The sequence below is a fragment of the Tachypleus tridentatus genome, chromosome 9 (assembly GCF_004210375.1).
Source record: "Tachypleus tridentatus isolate NWPU-2018 chromosome 9, ASM421037v1, whole genome shotgun sequence".
Lineage (NCBI taxonomy): Eukaryota > Metazoa > Arthropoda > Merostomata > Xiphosura > Limulidae > Tachypleus > Tachypleus tridentatus.
Window position 1 is genome coordinate 43367954 of NC_134833.1, and position 25854 is coordinate 43393807.

The 25854-nt window shown below is 34.3% G+C and overlaps 1 protein-coding gene across 16 annotated transcripts in view; it reads right to left on the minus strand.

Annotated features, from left to right (window-relative positions):
* Positions 1-25854, minus strand: part of LOC143225154 (transmembrane protein 220-like) — a 111517-nt gene that overhangs the window by 60917 nt on the left and 24746 nt on the right. The window lies entirely within an intron of this gene.

The following is a 25854-nucleotide window of genomic DNA, read 5'->3' on the forward strand; positions in this document are numbered from 1 at the left end:
TCTGTGAAGCATCTGCTCTCAGGGCACAACCTTTCTCTCTTCAGTACTGGTTCATTTTTCTATTTACATGCATGTGGTCGGTCTTTTACTAATATTGATATAGTTTTCTCTTTGCCTTCATTATGTTGTCTCTATACCGATGACTTCTAAATTTCTTGTCAATAATTGAACATGGGGTTTAGTGAGTGGCAGTTTGGGTGAACAAAGCAAGTGGTTTACACCCTGATCCTGAGCCACATCTCAGTGGTGTTGTTCCCATGGTTTCTGATGCAAAGTTCTTCGAGCTTGTCTTTTACCACAAACTTACTTTTATTTCTCATTGTCCTCCCACTAGTACAACGGTAAATCTACGGACTTACAACGCTAAAATCAGAGGTTCGATTAACCTCGGTGAGCTCAGCATCACTTCTCATTTTATGGCAACATGCTGAGTTATTCCACTTCTAAAGTTATCTATTGTTTATGCAAAAGTATTAATGTTCAATATAATTTTTTGAAATTAAATAGTATGTAATATTCGAAATTTATAAATGTTTCTGGTCAATTATTTGACGTTTCCAATTAATAAGCGTTAATCACAGTCATAGCTTACGATATTTACAGTATACAACTAACAGTAAACCAATAATAAGTAGAGACACTGGCCGCGTCGTTTTGGTTACATTTATAGGCGTAAAGAGAATGTCTAGAAATTTTAGACTGCACAACAATACAGTAGTGTTTACGTACACTCATATAATGTTGATTGTTACACTTGAGAATCTTCTACATTTTAGAGAATAGGCGGGTCTTTTGAAATACACATTTAACAGCATAATTTACGGTCATTTCTAATTATAAATTTCACATGTTTGTTTTTGAATTTCACGCAAAGCTACACGAGGACTATCTGCACTAGCTGTTCCTAATTTAGTAGTGTAAGACTAGAGGGAAGGCAGCTTGTCATCACCCCAACTATTACGCTACTCTTTTACTGTCGAATAGTAGGATTGACTACACCATTATAACGCCCCAACAGCTGAAAGGGCGAGCATGTTTGATGTGACGGGGATTCGAACCCGCCACCCTCAGATTACGAGTCGACTGCCTTAACCAAAATGTCATGTCGGGCATAAATTTGACTTAAACAAACAGCGTTATAGAATAGATAAATGACAGTAAATCCAAAATTAAGTTAAAAAACCTTGATGCAGTAGGTGTTTTTGAAAGATGACCACTGTTATTTAGTCTAGTGTAGTGTAGCGAGTGTTGCTGTGGGCTAAAAAGTTTACAATGTTGATACGATATTTACAAGATATTATGGTGGATTACAAAAATATCTTTTATAAGAGGGTTATCGTAAAATACATGAAAATATTTGAGTATTATGTATGCAACCTTGATATATAGCAAGTGACGGCAAGTTTTGTTCTGTAAGCATAAAGAGATAGTCTGTATAATTTCGGTTCTGTGTGTTATTTCTTGCATAAGGTTTCTGGTGTTGTTTAGAATAGCCACAGTTACGGAAAATCGTTTCTACGTCCATTTCACGTGAATTTTATCCATTGTTTTCGATACAGATTATTCACGATCTCGTAAATTGTGATATCGGGATATTATATTTTGTGTGAGCTGAATGACATATGTAAGTAAACATGCGTATCAGCGATTTATAATATACAGTAGCGTTAAGTTTGACGGTGTTAACAAAGAGGATTAGACCAATAAATTGTAATGATGGGTTGAATATGTTCGGTGTGTGTATTTTGTGAAAGATAGTGTCTGAAAGTTTTAGATTCGACTAAATAACATCCTAACACATCATCAATGTACCTTTTATCATGAAGTGTTGATGACTCATGACATCGATTGAACATACATTCCTCGATATAAACAATGAAATTATTAAAGAAATGTTGTTGGTCCATTTGCTTATCCAATGGCTAAGCCGCAATCTGTTCACGGAATTGTCATTCGAAATAAATCTGCTATACATTTTAAAACTAGTTCCACAAGTAGGATTAGTGTTGACATTATACACAAGTGTCAAGAAATAATACTCTTAGGATTAGTGTGTCAGTAAAAAGATCAAGTACGAGACATTGTTTTAAGGCAGTCAAACTCTCCATCAGAAGTATGACATACTACAAGGGTTTGATGTCAATGGCGAACAAAAGAATATTGTGTGAGATAAGGTCAAAGATTAGTGTATGGTTACTATCTTTAATACAGTTGAGGAGAAATTTAACAAGTCGATACATTGACTCTGTTTGGGTGGTTAGGTTGTACTTATACGCTAGTATTTGTATCAATGGCTCGAACTATTAGATTCTCAGCCGATGTGGGGAATTTCTTTTTTTTTGTAGGTGAGGTTATTTTTCCAGATCTGAGTTTCTAAATTTTTTGAATTGATGATAAAGTTTGCAAAAAGTTAGTTCCTTATGCAGTGTATTATTAAGAAGTGTAGTTTCATTATGTATACCACTAGAGTTATAATTGTAGAAGTTTGGCTTTGAGCTTTAAAGATTGGAAAAGTAGTTCGCAGGTTCGTTTCGTTGAGAATTTACTAACACTTGAACATTACAAAGTTTAGACCATTTTTCAGTACAAATTTTTCAACGTTAGAGAAAGGGAATATCAAATGGAATAGCCACATTTTTTTATCATGAACAGCTTTGTTTCTTGTTAAGCACAAAGCTAAACAATGGGTTATCTGTGCTTTGCTTACGTTAGATATCGAAATCTGATTTTTATCGTTGTAATACCTCAGATACCGCTGAGCCATGGAGTGTGTGAACAGCTTTGTAGTGAAAATATTTTAAAGTAATTAAAAGTGCTATGTTTTAGAGTTCGAATATATAAAACGAGATTTTCTAATGCACAGTTAAAGAAAACGGAAAACCTAAGATCAAAAAAATAACTTTGTGATTTTCAAACACCTTCATAACAAAATTTCAAAAACTTAACAACCAGAGGCGCCACTAGGCACTGACATACGGGCCCATATCCCAAACCCTATTTGGTATACATTATTTAAAAATTAAAACAAAAAATCGTGTTGGATATTACACTAAAATGCCGAATATTCCTGCACCTAAGGGACCAAGCTGTGAATATTTTAGGTACCTAGTGACGCCTGTTTACAGTCTGAGTGAGGAATTATGCATATACTGAATCAAATTATCTATATATATATATTCACGCAGATACTCATTAAATGCTCTCTAAAACTTTTTCACCAAGTTTCATGTAATCTACTTCACTATTTTCATTTCGAGGACGTAGAAGACCTGTAACTTCTTCTGTGGTCCGTAAAGTGTTATGGAGTCTATTAGACACAGCATTCATGAGTGAATTCAAACATTGCTGTAACAGTCATTCCTAATGTCCTTTTAAAATTGGGCGTATAAGTCCAACTACGACATACACTAAATGACAATATCCGTACCAAAATGTTTAAAAAACAAAAAAAAACTATATGAATCCAGACTATAGGGCGGTTTAGTTTATGTTTAGAAAACCTACCACCGTTTGATGACATATGTGTATTTTCTTCAGACTGTCATATTTTAAGATGAACTAGCAGAACAACAATAATGCTCTACTATTACATTTTAATGGCCAGTGTATGAGCACATGTATGACAAGTAAAATTATACTCACTAGATGTAGAATGTTTCCACAAACATAACATGTTCAATAACTACATTTTGCGTGATACTTCGACACGTGAAAATGCATGTTATGGTATACTAACAGTTATAATAAAAGGCTTGTGATCAAATAAAGGATTATCACCGAAATATGGACAAGTAAAAGTTAACACCAAAATATTTATTACTGCATGGATAACCTGTATCTAGAAGTTTAATTAAAGTATTAAACATCAATTCCATCAGAAAAAAAGATGATAAACACAGTGGCTCTAAGTGGAAAAATAACAATATATATAATAACATACTTGAAAACAAATGGCACTCCTGTAGTTGTGCTAATAAGAAATGAAATTGAAACATTTCCGAAAAGATTTTTAATTATGTCGCAAAATTAAATAATGGACTATCTACTCTCTAATCACCATCAAGAATTAAGTTCCAGACTTTATCGTTGTAACTTGGTAAACTTACCTAACCCACTGTCATCTCAGCTAGTTTAAAATTATATCTCATTCCGAATTGCCTTTGCTTTCATTCAGTTTTTGTTACATATTCTACACTGAACACTAACTTTTCAAACCTCATTGTTAAAGAACATATTAAATCAATCCTGGTAAGTTCCAAACGAACAGCATTAAAACAGGTATAAGAATAGGTAGGCTATAAATTCAAAGAAAATACACTGATGATTCAATTAAGATCGCGCATACAATTCGAGTAACCAAGAAAGACACTGTGTTAAAATATTTTAGTAGCTTCTGACGTTTTTGTTTTATTTGAACCTGACTCATCACTATTTAAAAATAAGAAGAATTACAACCTTCCATTTTAAACCATTCAGTTACTTTAATAACACTAACATATTTTCTAAGTATTCTTACTTGATTTGTAAACTACTATCATGTACAAGTATATATATAATAATTTAAACAAAATTTTACAGTTGATCATAATAATAGTTAATTAATATTACAGCGAATCAGTTTTAAATACAGATTATTTAAAACCCATTCAAATAATCTGAAAATGTAAATTAATATTAATAGTTATTCATTAATATTAAACTGATTAGAATAATAGTTCTTTAATATTGAAGCTGATCAGAATAAAAGTTCATTAATATTAAAACTGATTAGAATAATAGTTCATTAATATTAAAGTTGATCAGAATAATTATTAATTAATATTAAAGCTGATCAGAATAGTTGCTCGTTTATATTAAAGCTATGCCTCAGTCATACTGATACTAATTTCCAATGCACCAGTTGTAGTTCCATATGTGCTAAATACTCGAGAACAAACTTGATATATGATACTACATGCTTTGTCAATAGCAATGAAAAATATCAGTGCGCTAAGTGACAATGTACACTGTACTCATCAGTCGATACATATAAGAGGTAATGAATGTCTTTTATTGTTGAATTATTCCTTACTGTGTTAGCTATCATTAGTTTAAAATTTTCGTAAAATTTCAATGCTAGTGTTGTAGATAGTATACAGATGTTTGATACAAAAAAAAAAGTACAGACTGTAAGATTTAATCAGGTAGACGTGGTAAGCAAACTATTATTATCACCGGAATTCGAACCCGCGACCCTCGGATTACGAGTCGAACGGGCCCAAGACGAAAGGACAACAAAATTTTAGAATTTGGTTTAGAAGAATATGAAATACCTTTTCTATTATTTTTTCTTGTGCAAACCCTATATCATTATTCGAGTATTTTTACCAACACACGTAGATAACGAAACAGCTATTAGAGGCAAATAAAATTACCTGACAAAGTTTTGAGCAACATCTCTTGCAGAATGAAAGTAAATAAACCAGAATACGTATTATCAAAGTTTTATAAATATAAAATATAATAACTATAAATGCCTTAAAAGCACTTAACAACAATTTTTTTTTATATATAATGTCATTAATATGGTTGGCAGGCTAAATCGATTTTTGTTAGCGGGTGTTACATTCAACAAAAATGGAACAAGGAAACCAGAAGCAAAATCTCAGGGGACTTTGTCATCTTGCTCAAATATGTCCAAAATTATTATCGGTGAGAATATACCCAAACCTAAGTAATGGCGTTACAGATGATTTTTTCCAAACATGTTTGGTGTCTTGTGTAATCAGTAGGAACATGACATTCACGAGGACCCTGGGTCCTTTCCATTTTATTAAATTTCAGAAATAACACTACATGAATTTCATTCAACATGACCGCCACGTTAAAGCCATGTTACCACACAATGGGGTTTAAGAAGCTTTTGTCCAAGCTGGGGACACTTAGACTGAAAATTACGTGTTTTTTTTCTTAATGTTATAACGAGCCTGTAGATTATCATTGCTAAGGTCATTGTTCCATGATGGAAGTTGACGGAATAATTGCATAAAAGAAATGCAGTAGTGACCAAAGCCAGGAAAGAAACCTTGTAGATTGATACTATTATTTTAGGTACTGATGGAGGTGTTTAATGGGTTTTATTTACTAGACACAAAACCATGCGATCGAAATATTTATTGTAATTATACTCGATCAATCAATCTACTTAAAGAGATCCCTTATGATCCCCTGGACGACTAGAGATATACTGCTATACTTCACTAGTATCCAAAAGTACATATCCGGGAAGTTTAAGCAGTGCCAGTTTACTGATAATTCCGGATGTTGTGTGGAGAAGAGTAAGAGATGTGCTCAGATTCTTCAGTGTGGCTTATAAAATGCGTTCGATCGCTTACCATAATTCCACAAGTTTCTGGTTTCAAACTCATTCAAATAATCTGAAAATGTGAATTAAATCTTACCTGTATAAGCCTAGCATGGCCTGGTGGCTAGGGCGCTCGACTCGCAATCTGAGGGTCGCAAGTCATTAGACATCCTCGCCCTTTCAGCCATGTGGGCATGATAATGTTAAGATCAGACCCACTATTCGTTCTTGAAAAATGGAACCCAAAAGTTGGCGGTGGGTGATTTTCTTCTTCTCTAACACTGCTAAATTACAGACGGTTAACATGGATAATCCTCGTGTGGGCTACTCGCAAAATGCGAAACAAACCAAATCAAACTTACCTGTGTGGTAAAATGCTAAAAACATTTTAACGTAGTCATTTGGATTAAAGTATATTGTCGGAACTAAATTTAACAGAAGTTGCCAGATAAAAACAAATAAAACTAACTTTTACACAGAATTAATAGGCGCATGAGTGTACTGGTTGATCAATATCAGTTTCAGTGAAACTCGTAAGTTTTATAGGTATAAGTAGATAGAACAGTTGGAAAGTGCATGTTAATATCCTAGGGCGTAAAATTTGCCCGTTAGTTTCAACTACTAGTGTTATTATACACGTTAAAGTATAGATTTATTTTCTTCTTTTTTTTTATTATTATTTTATTGAATGTGATAAACTAAAGAAAAGGTAGCTAGTCAACACTCCCTTCCTAACTGATAGGTTACCATTATCAGGAACGCGATTTAAATATCTTTTCGCGATAACGGAACGTGAGCCTCGGACTTCTAATTCAGTCCGCGCACTAACCACTGAGCTGCATTGGGGAAGAGGCCCTGCATGGCCTAGTGTGTTAAGGCGTTCGATTCGTAATTCGAAGGTCGCGGGTTCGAATCCCGGTCGCACCAAAACATGCTCGCCCTTTCAGCCGTGGGGGCGTGGTAAAGTGACGGTCATTCCTACTGTTCGTTGGTAAAAGAGTATCCCAAGAGTTGGCGGTGGGTGGTGATGACTAGCTGCCTTCCCTCTAGTCTTACACTACTAAATTAGGGACGACTAGCGCAGGTAGCCCTCGAGTAGCTTTGCGCGAAATTCAAAAACAAGTAAACAAACAAACAAGCATTGGGGAAAATAATTTGGTTCTTGGAGATCAATGTTACTAGACAGAAGTAAATGACAGCGAAACTGAAACTTAACAGATATTTAATTGACGTAGTCTTTCTCTCTCTATCGGAATGACCGAAAATTAAAGGCATATTTGAACTGAAATGTACAAAAATACTGCGCTTTTTTCGCTATTTAAAAACATATTTTTGTTAAATCGTCGAGTTACGCCAGAAAACGTTTTCCAATCTCAAAAAGAAAAAAAGTATTGAAGAGGCGGCACTTCCCGCTAATACCATCTTTCGTCATGAACGTGAACAAATCTCAAGGGCAGTTCTTCAATAATGTGGGCGCGTTCTTGCCAGAGCAGTGGACAACAATACGTAGCTTTCAGCAGAACTCGAAATCAAGAACGCGTGAATGTTCCGATTGGTAATCACGAAAATCAGGCAACACTCATTGCAAACCGCGTATTCACAAGAAATGTTGTATTTAAGAAATTTCTGAATAAAAATTGCGTTTGTGCAATAACCATTCACGATTCATATGTCCATTTCCTTCTCTAGCCATTTTTGACATGTATAACGTTAATGTTTTTTATGATAACTATAATAGGATCACAGTTAATTTCGTTCGCTCGCTTGAACCCCTTTCAAGGCCGTATTAAATGTAGTCAAAGGGAAACTGTTTAAAGCTTTGAAAGTAGCGCTGAAAGTTATAATCGTGTTACCACTGGTTATTTGACTGTTAGTTGGGTCATAGCGGTTCTGACCACAAAGTAATCAAGATATCTTCTTGATTAAGCCGCACAAAGTTTTTTAACGTTCTCACAAGAACTCTTTACATTTCGTACATTTTGCAACGACCATTTTTCTCCGTGCTTGTTTACGTTCGATTAACTCAATAGTGTTCTTTTCTGTGACATAATATGATATCCTAACGGCAGATCACTTTCGACCAAACCCACTTCATACCCTGACAAGTCTAAGGACTAAGAAAGTCGTGTAATGTAACTTGAAAATTCAGGACAAACCTATTGATCGTGATAACTTGGCAACGTTAAAATAAAGTAATCTAATGCGTCGGACATCTTTTACACACGAATTAAAGTTTGACTTTAAAGACCCTATGTAATTATTCCAGTTGCTATAGTCTAACCACTTCATCCATTGAGATTTCGGTTTGGTTTTAAAACGTTTTTAGAGCTTTTTTATAAGTTCATGGGTCACTGACTTCGCGATTTCTTTCTCATTGATAATAATACTGTAATTAGCTGCCTAACGTTTCATGACACAGATCCGTTTTCTTCTCATTCAACAATAGCCTTTATGTTTCTATCTGCTGAACTCGCGTCCATATCTACTCGCCAGCAGGACCTTTATCCAGTCATTCCAACCTGTAGTGACAGAGTACGTGACAGTTAACAGTAAAAAGCATTTATACAGTTTAATATATTTTTTAGTTTTTGTTAAGCTGATAATTTTATTCTGAATTTAATCAACTGTTGCTTCTCTTGTTAAACAATAACGTAACATTACCTTACAACATATTAAACGCTTTAAAACTGACACTTTGCCTACAGTATTTTCTTTAAGTAAGGTTGACCTAGTACACGCTCATTCCATCAGTTTGGTATGTTTTAGATTGTATATATCTATTTTCGAAAATCGCTTGGTTTGTTTGTTTGTAGTTTAGCACAAAGCTACCGATTGGATTATCTGTGATCTGCCCACCATGGGTATCGAAACTCGTTTTCTAGTGTTATAAGTCCGCAGACATACCACTGTGACACTGGAAGGCTCGAAGATCGCACCTAACTAAAACGTTTATTCAGCAAATGAAATACTTCCTTCAATACTTGTCAGTAAATATACAAATTGAAGCATCAGATTCGCTGGTTCTTTTTCTTTCCAGACTAACAGTCCCAGACAGAGCGATTTAATTTTAATAGCATAACCATGCCTAACTGAAGTGAACCGGCATGCATCATTTCCCTTATCATATTCCAAAACCTATACGTGATAGCCGAACGCAGCCACACGTTGTGCATCACAAAGCAACGTAAGTGTAACTTGATCTACCCAGCGTGTGGAGGAGAAACTTGGTCTGTTGTAAAAGCGCCGCCACTCGTGAAACATTTGATAAAGAGCACGCTTTTCAGCAGCGTCCACTACCAACATCATAAAACACTACAATACTGAATTGCACAATCGAACTAGCCAATGTATGTTTTGTGTCAGTCTACGAATGAATAGGCGCAAACACTGTCTGGGTGAGGAGGGAATGTTCTCTGTCGCAACTTTATCAAGTGCCCTTTCTAACTCCCTTACAATTCAAATACCCGTGTCAAAAAATCCGTTTTACTTATTTAACCGAATATACTGTAATTACTTATCGATCTTTCTACATGGGGGTGTTAAGTTTGTTTTTCTTTAATTATTTCTAACGGTTTGTATAAAGCGTGTATGTACGCATTGTAAGCACTGTAAACTTGCCGAAAAAGGTGCGTATATACTCAGTTGCAGCGCATTCCGTACTCTCTGTATAAATCGTACATATACACTGCAACAAACTCCATTCTAGCAGTATAAATTGTATATACACACACTGCAAAACACTCCATACGTACTTTATAAGGCGCGTATGTATTCAGTACAGCATATTCCATGCTTTCTGTATAAAGCGCGTATATACACAGTATAGCAAATTCCATGCTTGTGTACAAAGCGCGTACATGCACTGTACAAGTCCACAGTTGTTTGAAAAACCGCTTTTACACATAATGCATCAAACTCCATGCTTGCTAAATAAAGCTCATATATACACAGTACATTACACTCCATTCTTCTTTACAGGGTGTCAATAATGAATATATCAAAAATAAAGTTGAATAACTTTATTACTATTTGAGGTTAACAAAAAACTAACTGAAAACTTACTACTATATAATGGTGCGAGGGATTGAAACAGGAGTTAAGTATCTTATTGAAGTTATTAATTCACAGAATGTCCTGTGAAAAAGGATATACGTATTTTCAACACACAGGACTTCATAAAAATTTGTCTCTTCTCTCTCCTTCCCACATTTTAGCTGTAATTACACCTAAAATAATTAATGTGTTGATTGTTATTTGTTTTTTTCTGAACTATTTTTATTTTAAACATTATTTTTAACTTATGAAAATTACTGTAGATGTGACAAAGATTTGTTTTCGCTCGGAACTGTTACTCATTGTATGATGTGAATAAATTACTAGTGTTCATTATTAACTCTTGTAACATAAAATCCGCTACCAACCGCCTGAGTTTGACAAGCGACTGAGGAAGAGAAGGGCATAATTTAACTTCAGTAGAATCTTTGTTCTGTTACTAGTGTTTTGTCTCTGTGAAGAAATTAAACTTTTAGAGATAATTTACCTTAACTGTAAAGCTGGATGTTATTTCCTTGACAAAGTAACGAGCAAACGGTCATCTTCAAACCTGTTGGTTTATTACACCTAGAAAAACGTCTTTTTCTCAAACCAGGAACATGCCTGTTGGTTAATTGCAACTAGGAAAACGTTTTGAAAAAAAAAAAATACACAAGGACAGAACGTAAAACGAGATTGATTCACAAGAATTTAACAATTAGTAATAAAAATTAAAAAAAACCGAAGAAATGAGCTATTGATTAAAATAAAGTTACAAAAAGATTTAAAAAATACAACTGCAAGTTTAAAAAATTGAAAGAAATAAGTTAAACAATTTTAGTGGCAATAAATGATAGTTATTTTAAAAATAATAAAAAAACTGAACCGTTCTTTAATACACAAAAGCTTCCCCCCCGTGGCAAAGAGGCATGTCCACAGACTAAACTACACTACAAACCGGGTTTCGATACAAAGATAGCCCACTGTGTAGCTTTGTGCTTAACTTCAAAAGAACAAATAATACACAAAAGACTTAAACAACCCAGTTTGAAAATGATTTATTTTTCTATTACGATTCTTTCATAGAGGTTGGAGGGGTCATGCTGTACGGTAAGTACGTTGATATTATAATTCTTTGGTTGGTAATGGATGGGTCATGTTGTAAGGTAAGTACGTTAATATTATGATTATTTCATTGGAGTTAGAGGGGTCATGCTGTAGAATAAATACGTTAATATTATGATTCTTCAATTGAAGTTTGAGGGGTCATACTGTAGGGTAGGTACGTTGATATTATGATTCTTTGATTGGAGTTAGAGGGTTCATGCTGTAAAGTAAATACGTTAATATTAGGTTCTTTGGTTGGTGATGGATGGGTCATGCTGTAGGGTAAATACATTAACATTATGATTCTTTGATTGGAGGTAGAGGGATCATGCTGTGGGGTAAGTACGTTAATATTATGATTCTTTGATTGGAGTTAGAGGGTTCATGCTGTAAAGTAAATACGTTAATATTAGGTTCTTTGGTTGGTGATGGATGGGTCATGCTGTAGGGTAAATACATTAACATTATGATTCTTTGATTGGAGGTAGAGGGATCATGCTGTGGGGTAAGTACGTTAATATTATGATTCTTTGATTGGAGTTAGAGGGTTCATGCTGTAAAGTAAATACGTTAATATTAGGTTCTTTGGTTGGTGATGGATGGGTCATGCTGTGGGGTAAGTATGTTAATATTATGATTCCTTAATTCGAGTTAGAGGAGTCATGATGCAGGGCAAGTACATTAATATTATGATTCTTCGATTGAAGTTTGAGGGGTCATGCTGCAGGGTAAATACGTTAAAACTATGAATCTTTGATTGGTGTTAGAGGAGTCATAGAGTATGATAAATACCTTAATATTACGATTCCTTGAATGGGGTTAGAGGGATTATACAATATGGTAAGTATGTTATTGTTATGATTCTTTGATTGAGGTTAGAGGGGTCATGCTGTAGAGTAAATACGTTAATATTATAGTTATTTCATTGGAGTTAGAGGGGTCATGCTGTAGGGTAAGTACGTTAATATTATGGTTCTTTGATTGAAGTTAGAGGGGTCGTCCTGTAGGGTAAATACGTTAAAATTATGATTCTTTGATTGGGGTTAGAAAGTTCATGCTGTAGAATAAGTACGTTAATATTATGATTTTTTTTAATTGGAGTTAGAGAGATCATACTGTAGGGTAAGTAGGTTAAATGATCAGCTTTGTTGAAGTTCGAGCTACAGATCTATCTTGATCTTCAATGAAGATGCTACATGTGTTTTCGTGTACATACAGCGAGCATTCGGTTGCTTTCTCCTACGTAAATCTAGTCGAAGGTGTTACAAATAATACAATAAATTAAATATTTAGATGTGCCGATGAAATGGCTATACACAGAATACGCTGACTTAGGAACTCTAACAGATGTTTTATGATTAGTGTAAGGGAAAATTTTGAATTTGCTCGTCTGATAACTGTAAGTACCAACTTGAGTAGCAGATGATAGTTGTATGTTGTTCAGAAGTTGACTGTGAATGAGAAAATATTTGATGTTAATGTCTTGTTTGTAAGAAATTGGAAGTTTACAAGGAAACATATAACTGAAGGCATTTTCCTGTGTTACGGTATGAAAGTTGTCCAAATTATGGTGGTGATCAATGGAAGTACAATTGTTCGTTGATTTGAGGCTGAACACATGTCACTGGTGATTTTAAATTGTCTTTGGTGTTTTAATGACTGATGTGACTTAAGCTAAGCAACCTCTGAAAACTGAATTCGAACGTTTATAGTAAGAACGCAGATAATCTTTAGTATGATGAAGAAGAGATGTATTGTAGTCACAGTTTTCGAAGAAATGGAACATGTTGATAGATTTAAAGTTATAAACTTGGTCGTTACTGAAGAGCCTACATCATCTGGTGAGTTGTTATTTCGAAATATTCCTCTTGATGATTGGAGGATGAATGGAGTGAAAATGTCAATAGCTATGTTTGTCCGTCAGTTTGTAACGTAGAAATGTTGCTAGGTTACCAACACTAACAACGAAATTGTTTGGAGTGATAGCGAAAGGATTTAATGAGCTGAAGACAATACCAAATTCATCATTAGTGCATGTAGCCATAATGAACATATCAATATACATAAAATATAAGGTAAGGAATGGACCTGTGCAGCTACGAGAAATACAGTCTTCGATGTAACAAAGAAATATGTTGCTAAGGAGGTACTCATTTTGGTTTCTATGGCTACACTCTTCACTTGCTTTTTTTGCTTGTTTGACGTTACGCACAAAGCTACACAATAGGTTATTTGTCCTCTGCCCTCTACGAGTTTAGAAACATTCAGTTAAATCATTTGGGTTTTAACGAAATCATCAGCTTTTTTAGAAATTTTAAAATAACCTTCATTTATTGGTGAAGTAATTTATTTCGACGTTTTTAAACTTATTCTTATTGACTGTTTTATATTTTAATAATTTTTATTAACTTATTTTTATTCACTAGGTCTTTTGTTCAAGGAAATCTAGTGTGCGTGACACACACTGGCTTTTATATAACTTTAATTTTCATTCACTAACTTTTTCTTCGACTTTAATAAGTTGTCATTAGTATCTACCCTACAGGTTGTGGCAAATAAACAACAACAAAACAGAAAAACCAATGTAAAGTCACTTGATAGGATGTTGGGCCACTACGTGTGGACTGTATGTGCCGTGGCACAGACAGAGTCTACCAGTGTTTGAAATTCTGCTGGAGGAATACGACCCCATTCTTCCACGCGAAAGTTAATCAACTTACATCTAGCTGATGGAAGTTGAAAATGCTATTTCAAGCGTCGTTCCAAAATATCCCGTACATGGCCGATTGTGTTCAATTTGTTTATTTGTTTGTTTTCTTTAATTTCGAGCAAATCTACAACATGAGGGCTATCTGCGATAACAATTCCTAATTTAGCAGTGTAAGACTAGATGGAAGGCAGTTAGTCATCACCACCCACCGCCAACTCTTGGGCTACTCTTTTACCAACGAATAGTGGGATTGACCATCACACTATAACATTCCCACAGGTGAAAGATCGAGCATGTTTAGTGCGTCAAGGGATTGTATTCAGACCTCGTGACTGAGAAGGTCATGACATGTGGATAACGTCAATGTCATGCTTATCAAACCATTTGGCGACTTCTTGTGTTCTGTGAACTGGAGCATTGTCATCTTAAAAGACAACCCTCTCTACAGGAAAGAAATGCTATAATATGGGGTGACGATAATCACTTAGTACCATTAAGTATGAGTGAACCCAAATCATGGCAGGAAAATACGACCTACACCATTACGGAACTTTTAGAACCCTTCATTGTTGGAACAAAGCACTCAAGGCTGTAGAGATATTTTGGTTGGCACAAACATATTTGTCAAGAACAAAGAGATTGATGATTCATCTGTCTATATCACATTTTTTCACTGTTCGGTAGTCCATAATATGTGTTCTCTACGTCACTGGACCCTCAACATTTCATTGCCAGGTGCAATGAGAGGTTTGTGGACTGCATACCGACTATAGTATCCCTCCTGTGGAGTTCTTGGCGAACCGTTTCTGATAAAACCAACTGCTTTCACCCTAGGTTGAAATTTACGGTCAACTGATCAGCGATTGCTCGCCTGTTTTGGCTTGCAGTTCGAACTACTGCACGGACATCACGATATTATAGTATGCTGGTGATACCTTTCCCTCGGGGTTCCATGCTGACATCACATTAGACACCGCTGCTTATGGAACATCAGTAAGAATAGCTGTTTTGGTAACAGAAACTCCCGCCAAACGAACCCCAAAATCACTCCTCTTCCAAAGTCAGTGAGGTCCCCTTTTCCAGCATGCTAGCCGTCATTATAGGCAACCTGGCCTGTCCAGCATTGTTATACATAACCCTATGCATTGTGGGATATTATTTGCTTAATTAATGGATGAGCCACACTTTTATGGTAGCCTTTGTATTATATACACTTCTTGACTCTAAGGTGTTTCAATTTTTTTGTCACTGCCTGTATATAAAAAGTCAGTGTGTGTCACGTAACGCTTAATATCTCAAAATAGGTGGAGTTATAAAAGCCAAAATACCTTTATCCAAATAAGTTTCGATTACGTTCTTCCTATTACGATTTTAATGGTGTGGTGCAGGGAAGCCGTGAAGAGGGTGTGTTTGCCGCGAAATCTTAGAAGTGTAGTGAGTGTTATTGTAATAAACCGAAAGAAATAACTTTAAATTAAGAAAATTCATAAAATAAATTCGTGGCGTATTCATGGAACAATTATTGACAAAAATCAGATAGATTAACGACTATTACTGTTTTGGTAACACTACGTTCCAACAATTGCTTTTATGTCATGTCGCTTAGCAACAAAAGTACAACGTAATATTTTTGTTGCTCTATGTGCTGAAAGTATAAAATGAAACGCATAGGCAAAAAGTGGAAAAAACTATTTCTGGATTTCTTAACTTAGAATCTCCGTTAATTAAAGAAGTTTGGGTGTTTTTAACTAGAAATGTTGGTGGTATAACAGAAAACAAAAACGATTTAGTTTAAACTTTTTCATGATAAGTTTTATGCACGTGGCTCTAGGCTAGGTGATAACACACTATACTTTTCTTCAGGCTTATCATACCACCACTCGCTACAATTATATTGTTTCATGGCACATACATACACCTCACGGCCACCATTAAAATCGTAATTGGCAGACAGTAATTGAACTATTCTATCTGAATAAATGCATTTTGACTTTCATGACTTCTATTTCTATAAATCAGCGCTACGTGACGTGACACACACTGGCCTTCATATAGGTTAGATCATTTGTTTAGAAAGATGATTGTTTTAAAACAGAAAAAAATTCACACAAACACACGGTGAATCTTACGTTACAAGGCTTATTTGGTCTACGACAGAAGCTTCCATAAGAAGAGTTTAATGTAACATAGAGGCATATTTTATCATGGTCCAAGTGCAGCTCGGTGGCTGGCGAGCGTGTCGAACAGTGAAGTTAAAGTACCGTGTTCCACGTGTTATTACTTCTAAGAACACAACTGTTTTTTTTTTCACTTTTGCTGTTTCTTGGAATATCTGTACATCGAAGTTAATCTTCAAAAAACAGTATTAGTATGTACTGTAATGAACCTGGAAACAAGTATTAATAGTCAAAAAGAAAATATTCTTAGATTTAAAATAAATATCAAATCCATTTTATCATTTTACTCACTGCTTATCGCCAAGATATACCAGTTTCGGAAAATTCTACTGCTCATCAGTAACTTTGGACAAAGGCAAATCAGGACAAGACTAGGCTTCAGAAAGTGGTATCGTGTATATTATATTTAGAGACTGTGATGTTTTAAATTGTCTTTTACTCTGCAAAGTCAATCTATATATACTGGATTTTTAAAGAAAAATGTGAAACAAGCAAATCATTTTGTTGTTTAATTTATTTAAACAAAATAAACTTCTTTAAACTCAATACACTTCTTCCAACGAGTTGTAAGTTTATAAATGCCATCTTTAAAGAAATGGACGTCCTTTGACGCAACGAAGTCTTCGAAGGCACTTTCAATTAACCTTTGGTTTACAAACTTTTTCCTTAAAATAAAGTTCATATATTTAAAAAAGTTATAATCTATAGGAAAAAGATCTAGTGAATATGGCGGAAGAGGTTAAGCTTCGTACTGAAGTTCGTTTAGTTTTTGGACAATAACGCATAAGACATGAGGTCGAGCATTGTCATGAAGTAGTACAGGTCCGCTGTGATTGACTATTGCTGGATGTTTTCGTGACAGCTTTGATGCATAATTTCATGTTCACAACAATACTTTTCTACCTTGATTGTTCCTCCTTGGTTTAAGAATAAATAATGGATTATACCTACTGACAACCATCAAACACTGACCATAAGATTCTAAGGGTGAAGAGCTGGTTTTGGTGCTTCTTCGCAGTCAAACCACTGTCCGGATCGTCATCGATTGTCGTAAAGAATCCATTTTTCATCACAGATTCCATGGAGCAATGGGCCGTTTTTTTGTTGTTGTTGTTTTTTTGGTGTAAAGAGTGAGCAACAAATTTCAGCTCGTCTTCTTTATTGGTTTTCAGTCAATTCGTGATGTACCTATTTATCGAATCTTTTCACTTTATCGATTATTTCAAGATGTCGGGAAACTGTTGAATAATGAACATTAAATTTGTCGACAAGTTCTATCACAGTTTGGAAAGATTCTGATTCAACCAAGGCTTTCAAGGCTTGTGAAATCTCTTAATCTAACACTGTGCTGTGCGCTCATTAACTGTGCCATCACCAGATAGATGATTGATATTACGAATTGCTGTCGCTGCAATGTGAGCAAGCTTGAATTCGTACGAGAGAATTACACGAATATCAATTTTATCCATGTTGAAAAAAATCAATATAAATATAATTTAGTTTCTGAAATAAAAAAAATAAAGTGAACTTGAAATGAACCTGACAGTATACTATATTATTTCAAAAAATTTTACTGATGTTTCTCTTTCAGCCACTAAACATCGAATTTCAAATTTGAACATGAAAATCCCACATTTCATATGCAACAACCTGATACATCCTGTGTAAGTACAGATTCACTGTGGTGAGTAAAGGATAATTAGAAAAGAAAATGCATACGTAAAATACATATAACTTCCTTCATGACGACAATACCCTGTCTGGTCAACTGCGTAAAGTGAGAACTATCTCGAAGATTTAATTCATGAAGTAAGGCCACATAATGTGTATGGTGACAAAGTCGTTCGTAGTCTTCGTCCTTTATGAAACACCTACGATGATGACTTCTATTGATAAACAAACGGGTAGCATATTCACCTATTTTAGTAAATCATCTAAGATAACTCACGAAGGGCAGTTTGAATCTACCCTCTACAAATCATTCTAAATAAAACAAACTTTAGATTTTAAAGGTTCGTAAAGTATTTAACTAACTGCGTTTTACCATTTTCTGTAATTGCAGTAATAATATAGATAAAAAATTTTACATTCATTTTTGAGGAATTAAGACTTTTACATCAGTTAAGTGAAAAGATTACACATTATCAAAATGTATCTCGCCATCCCATGATATATATATATATATTTCATAACTGTAAAATTAAAAACAATAATTAAACTAATCGGTTGAGAACATGTAATAAATTCAGTCCTACATTTTGTCTTCTGAAGTAATATCCAATCAAGGAAGTTCTAGAGTTTCATTGGATGGTATCCTACTTTACCTTACTACGACAATCAAATGAAGCAAAGATATCTCCGGGCTCTTATAATCTAATTTTCTGATTAGTCAGGTTCAAAGAGAAGGGCAATTATAAATGTAATATTCACGTTTTCTTACGGATTTATAAGAGTCCAGGCTCGCGGTAACTATATTCTACTGTCAGCTGATCGTGCGAGTAGCATTTTTAGTTCACTCTCAAGTAAAGTTTATTTTAATTTCTTTTATTTAAATACAGCTTTTTTCATTCATTTTTCCCAGTGAATCTGCGGTAAATCTCCAGACTTAGAACGCTAAAATTCGTACCTCGATTCCTTTGGCGAACAAAGCGCAAATAGCCCATTATTTAATTTTATACTAAAACATATAATTATTGTTTTTACTTGTCAGTTGATTACAGTTATTTATTTGCTTCAATGTTCATATTATATTTCAATAGTCCTACCACTAATAGCTCAGTTTTTTACCCATCAGTTCTTCAGCATATAGTTTCAGCTTCATATCGTGTATTATTTTTTAATTCCACCTACAACAAATCGCTGTTCTTATCTCGACATGATATTCGATGTATCTCTTTACTTTAGGGATCAGATATCTTCGAGCACTTTTACCACTGGATTGTTGTATCCGTATTCAGTTTTTTGCACACAGTTACCAAATTCTAACGTTCGTATAGTGTTGTTGAGAACCTAAGTTAATGAATGGTCTTTCGTGAAAAAAATAAATGAGTTCGTAACTGACATCTGCTATACTTTTCTTTTTTTAGCGTTTCGAACTTACATCACTGCTAATCATTTAATTAAAGTTTCACATGCATCAGGTTCTCCGTTTCATCATTTGGATTTCGTGGGAAAGAAGTGAAAACTTTAAGCTCGTAACGAAGCAAATTCACGTGTGACAACTTTTTTTCTTTTAAGACGAAAGGCGGAAGACTTTCGAAACGTCGTCCTCTACACTTGTTTCTCCACAACATACAGTTGTTGTCCTTTCTACAAAGTTTCATCTTTTTTTTATTACCAAGTAGTTCTAAATGGATGTCTTCCTGCATTTTATCAAATCAATCACTTGAGCATCAGATGCTTTTCCTACTCGGCTTCCCACAATCCTCATTAGTTTTAAAATGGGCGTGTAAATAGAGTTTTCGTGCGAGATTAAATTTAAAAATAGATAGTTAATTTCATCTACGCCACACAAGTTAAATCAATTAACCATCGTCTTTACCTTTACTGCAGCGCAGATAGCCCTCGTGTAGCTTTGCACGAAATTCAAAACAAACCTTTATTGCTAAAAAAGGACCTGAGCTTTTACTGGTAATTTTTTCTAAAGATAATATTCGACATTTCAGCGACACTTTTGTCTTTTGCTGAGATAACGAATGATACCAATAGATGTTTGTTGATAACTTTTAACGTCACAATCTTCATATACGTATATGCATCATTCTTCCATAACCCAAAGTGTCTAATCAGGACAAAGAACAGAAATCAGTTGCTCTTAATTAACCATTATAAAGTTGCAAGAGTTACGGATCACCTTAGAGAACATATTTCGCAGCTGTAATAAGCTTTCAAGATTAGTGCAGACGTAGATGGGTCAGAAATTGTTTTCTGAGCACTCGGGAGAAATTGTACGACAAACAGTGATAGATAATATGTTTATGCTAGAAATCACGTAAACTCACTTGTGTGTATGAAAACGCTTAGCTTAATTTAAATTCTATGAACACGTATGTGAGACTTCTATAGATGATTTTAAGGATGAAATGTGATAAATCTTAGTGAAAAAGTTCTTGTTTCAGTAGAACTTGCCTGTATTAATTTTTCCGTGGAGCTTATTTTAGTGGGTGGATCAACTCACATCTGATAGCATTATATGTGAACGTTAGGCTGCTGTGTTATGACAGTTTAGAAGAATGACTGTAACTTATTGATGAACCAGTTGGAGTACTCATTCCTTGAATGGAAGTTATGTAAACTTATGATTAATGAAAGGTTATCTTAGTCCATGAAAAGTTGCTTTCCTTACATGCAATTGTATAAAACGCAAAAACGCCTATAAAAAGTGCAAAACACAAAATGTGAAGCCGCAAAGCCCATAAGCCCAATAAACCTTCATGCTAAATTTGGTGAAAATCCATATACAGGAGGCAAAGTAGTGCTGGAAACGCCCACAAAAATCGCAGAACGTAAATGAAGAGCTGAAATTGTGTAGGTATCCCCACATGGACCTAATACATCTCCGACCACACATTGCAAAGTAGTTACAGGAACATATAACAGACTACTATTACGATCATGTACATATGTATTTAGTCTACGCCAATCTTGGTGTATATTAAAGTGTCAAAATAAATCATTAAAATTCAATGTTTTACTGTAAACAATTAAAATATGTTTATCAGAATTGTCAACGGCCTTCACTTAAAACTACTCATGTTTCAATGTAATTACGTCATCTTCAGGAGTAATTTACAAGACAGGTTTCATTATTTATACTCTTAATACAAGTCATGCAAAATTATTATATTTTCCTAACTTACTGGACAATCTTTGCAGTAAACTACGCCAGATACCAATACGATGAATAGCTGGATCTTAATCTTTAAATACCAAGTTCCTTTTTTCTTTTTTACTATTATTGTTCACATTCTTAATGATTCTCGAACATTTTTAATAGTCATACAATGAGACGAAGTTAGAATTGTAAAAAAATACAAAATTTTAAAAGTTTATGTTGTTCTAAGTTAAATGGTTAGCTCTTGAAAACAAGCTATAATAGTTTCATCCCATGAACTTGTATTACTGTTAGTACATGTTCTGCCATAAATGAATTTTCTGTGTTATTATTATTCCTTATGTAAACTTTATATTATTGTAATATTTAGATTCTTTTAGTTTGACCTATATAATACATTCATATTCCATTTTAGAAATCTCAGTTTTTGTCTTTGGCCCGATTATTTTTCCTCAATATTTACTTAATCTTATTCAAAGGTATGACAATGAGATGGGGGAAGTCCAGTTAATCCAAGAATGTACGATAATTTTAAAAGTTCTTTTTTTAGTTTTCTTATGGAAAAATATTAACACAGTATTTTTAACTTATACTAAACCAATACTAGATTTATTAAAGGATCATCATAAAATACTGCCACACTAGTAACTTAGCGATAATTCTATGCATTTACAACGCTAAGAACCAGGTTTAGGTATCCATGGTAGGCACATCACGCATAGCCTATTGTCTAGTTTAGTGTTTAATTACAAACGACCTAAAATATTTGGATTAAATCGTCTTTCAATTGATAAATGTTTAATTAATGATAATTAATCCCTTAAATATTCTTCATCATTATACATTTCTGGGGTGGCTCAAGTCTAAGTTTGAAGACTTTTAACGTTAAATACCGGATTTCAAACCTACGATGGGCGCAGCACAGATATCCCATTGTGTAGTTTTGTGTTTAACTGTAAACGAACATATTTTTAAATCTCTGTAGACAAATTGCAGATTTATTGGCGTATGTATGTTTGTATTCTTTTATAACATAATATCTAGTGTGTCTGGATGGCAATTACCTAATCCTGTTCATGAAATATTATGGTATATATAGCACCTAGACCATTGTTATACCTGTTGTATCTCAGTCAGCCTAATAAGCATGCATTATGCGAAAGGCCTCATAGGCATTGTTTATGGCAGGTGTAATGTGGTTAACGTGTTATATTTCTATTTATTTTCACTCATGTGTTCTTAGAATTATTAATATATTTTTGTCCTGTTCACGCTGCTGTTGCCTCATCCTCTTCAGGAACAAGAAGACTAATCTGCAGTTGGCTAGTTCTTGTGAATTATAGTAAAGTTATTCAAATAAAATTATAATAATAAATATATGATTTATGTCAAAAATAATATAAAAAGTTGTATTAACAATTATTACCCTAAAAATCTGATTTGTTGATGCTTGAGGAGAAATGGTAATTCACTTGCCTAATCTAGTACACCCCATAATAGTTGTTTATGAAAATTGATGATAAATACAGATAAAATGTTGACCACTACTTTGTCTTTCATATGCCAGCCTGCCTGAAGTGCTTTGGTACAGGAATAAAGGACTTATCAACAGTGGATATGGCAGAGGTAGTATGGTTGACATATTTTAACATACTTTCCTTTTCTCTCCAGTGGCGAATTATGGCTTGGGCGACCACTGGGGGCCCAAAGAGAAACATAAAAATTGTAAATCAGATGAAATGTTTAAATGTTATTATGCTAATAGATTAAAACTCTCTCAACACGGGATCGGTACCAGAGACTGACCACGCATCTAATTCGTACTAGTATATGGTTTTAATGTTACAACATTTAATGCAGTAAGTGAATATCAAAAAAATTTGGCAGTTTGTACCAAAAAAAAATAAGATTTTTTTATTGATTTATTTTTATGAAATGTTTGCCCATGAATATTTATAGTTTTTTTTTTACTACTCCGAGTTCAAAGTATTGTTCATATTACGAATAAAAATACTTTTATTTGTCTCACATTTCGATTGTATAATCTCTAAAACGTCAAAAATAAATTTTAAATATTTTAATAACTGAAACTTCCTATTTTATCTGTTATTTCTTCTACCCTCTACTCTATACAGGGCTGGTCAATTTGACACACCTCGTAACCTCCCCCACAAATCGAAATAAATCTAAATAAGCCTTAATCTTTCTAGAGCGGCTTCAGACTGTAACATGAATCTATATTTGTTTAACCTAAATTCTGATAAACACGTAAGAATATATATATATTTACATTTAAATATTATTGTTTTATTTCCATTTGAACTGTGGGTAACCATTATTGGAGCCATTATAAGTCATAAATCACTGGCGAACGTGAAACTCATGTTACACTTTCGAGTTATACTACGCATGAGCTACTTCCGAGTGTACCTCGTGAAATGTTTCTATTATATTCTTATTATTTATATTACTTAATATAATTTTAAATAATTCCACAATATAAATCACTTATTAATTAGATGGTGGTTGAAAAATCTTATATAGACCTAAATTAATGATCCTCAGCATACATACACACAAAAAGTTTGTTCTGAATTTCGTGCAAAGCTACTCGAGGGCTATCTGCGCTAGCCGTCCCTAATTTAGCAGTGTAAGACTAGAGGAAAGGCAGCTAGTCATCACCCCAACTATTAAGCTACTCTTTTACTGTCGAATAGTAGGATTGACTACACCATTATAACGCCCCAACAGCTGAAAGGGCGAGCATGTTTGATGTGACGGGGATTCGAACCCGCCACCCTCAGATTACGAGTCGACTGCCTTAACCAAAATGTCATGTCGGGCATAAATTTGACTTAAACAAACAGCGTTATAGAATAGATAAATGACAGTAAATCCAAAATTAAGTTAAAAAACCTTGATGCAGTAGGTGTTTTTGAAAGATGACCACTGTTATTTAGTCTAGTGTAGTGTAGCGACTCGGGCGCGAACCCGCGACCCTCAGATTACGAAGCGCACGCCTTAACGCGCTAGGCCATGCCAGGCCCTACACATAACGAACAGTTCGGTTTATACAAATCATACATTTCACTCATGCTTAACTTACACAAAAACAGTTTACGTGTAATAACCTTTTAAATCTATATATAATTTTATATTAGTCCAAAACTTGTGTGAATTTTATGGTTTAGTATTAGGTTTGTTTATTTGTTTTTGAATTTCGCACAAAGCTACTCGAGGGCTATCTGCGCTAGCCGTCCCTAATTTAGCAGTGTAAGACTAGAGGAAAGGCAGCTAGTCATCACCACCCACCGCCAACTCTTGGACTACTCTTTTACCAACGAATAGTGGGATTGACCATAACATTATAACGCCCCCCACGGTTGAAAGGGCGAGCATGTTTGGTGCGACCAGGATTCGAACCCGCGACCCTCGGATGACGAGTTGAACGCTTTAACACGCTTGGCCATGCCGGACCCCACACAAAAAGAGAGCAAATTACTGTACATACTCTGAAATATCTGTTAATACAATATTTGTTATGATCTCGCGAACATCTTTCAGGTCGGGACTTCAGTTTGAAAAACGTTGGGGTAGAGTATTCTGTCACATGGGAGGGAAGTTCTCATTTGAAAAGATTCAGGTGGTGTTTGTTTATAAACTTTTTCATCGACACACATACACACTTAGGAGAGCCCAAGCCTCTTATAAACCCCATAGGATTGTCAGGTACTACATTTTAATTATATCACTTAAAAATGTGTTTGAAAAATATACTTTTAACAGTAGTAATAGGGCTTATGTTTTTTTCTCTTTCATAATGTGTGATTAAGCGTACACTTGGTATTTATAATACTTAAATTATATTACGACATTATATAGAAGCCTTACCTGGTACTTTAATACTAGTAATTGCGTTAATGGCATACTACTGCTAGGATTTGCGTCCTAATATCCAATAATTAATCTTGGTTTGAGATTTTGGGTTTTATCTGCACTCGCAGATTCCTTTTACATGATTGATTCTGCCGATATATTGTGAAAATCATAGTGTTTATTTTATTTTAATTGTGAAAACCCTAAAATTTAGTATGTACGTGTATATTTTATGTTATATATGTTGCTTATAAATAAAGTTGTACTTTGTAAAACCAATACTCATACTACCTACGTCATGTACTTTTGGTCCTTCTCAATCTTTAATGTTAGGCAATATTATATTTCGGTTATAATATGTATGTGCACATTGCTGGACAGTAGCAAGAAGGTGACCGCACGCTTTTGCAGTATCTTCTCCCCCCCTTCTGAAGCCCCCCCTTTTGTTTTTTTGGCCAATAGCTGGAAGATAGCCACATACCCGTATTTCAAGAGATATCCAGTTTTTTTGTTGTTGTTGAGACTGATTGAAACTAGGTCTAAATTGGTAATAAAAATATAATAAACTGTTGATTTATTATCGTAAGTTATGGAAATCTTCTAAAAGGTTGGTTTCATTATGTTTCCTTGTACGATGTTCCACTAGTGTACTTAATACCCTTTGATGTTATCCCAGACAATGGTTAAGAAACGTATCCGTTTAATTACTGTATATTTTGTTACATTTGTAACACATTGAATGATTTTATCAAATACGAATTTGTTGTAATTTTTG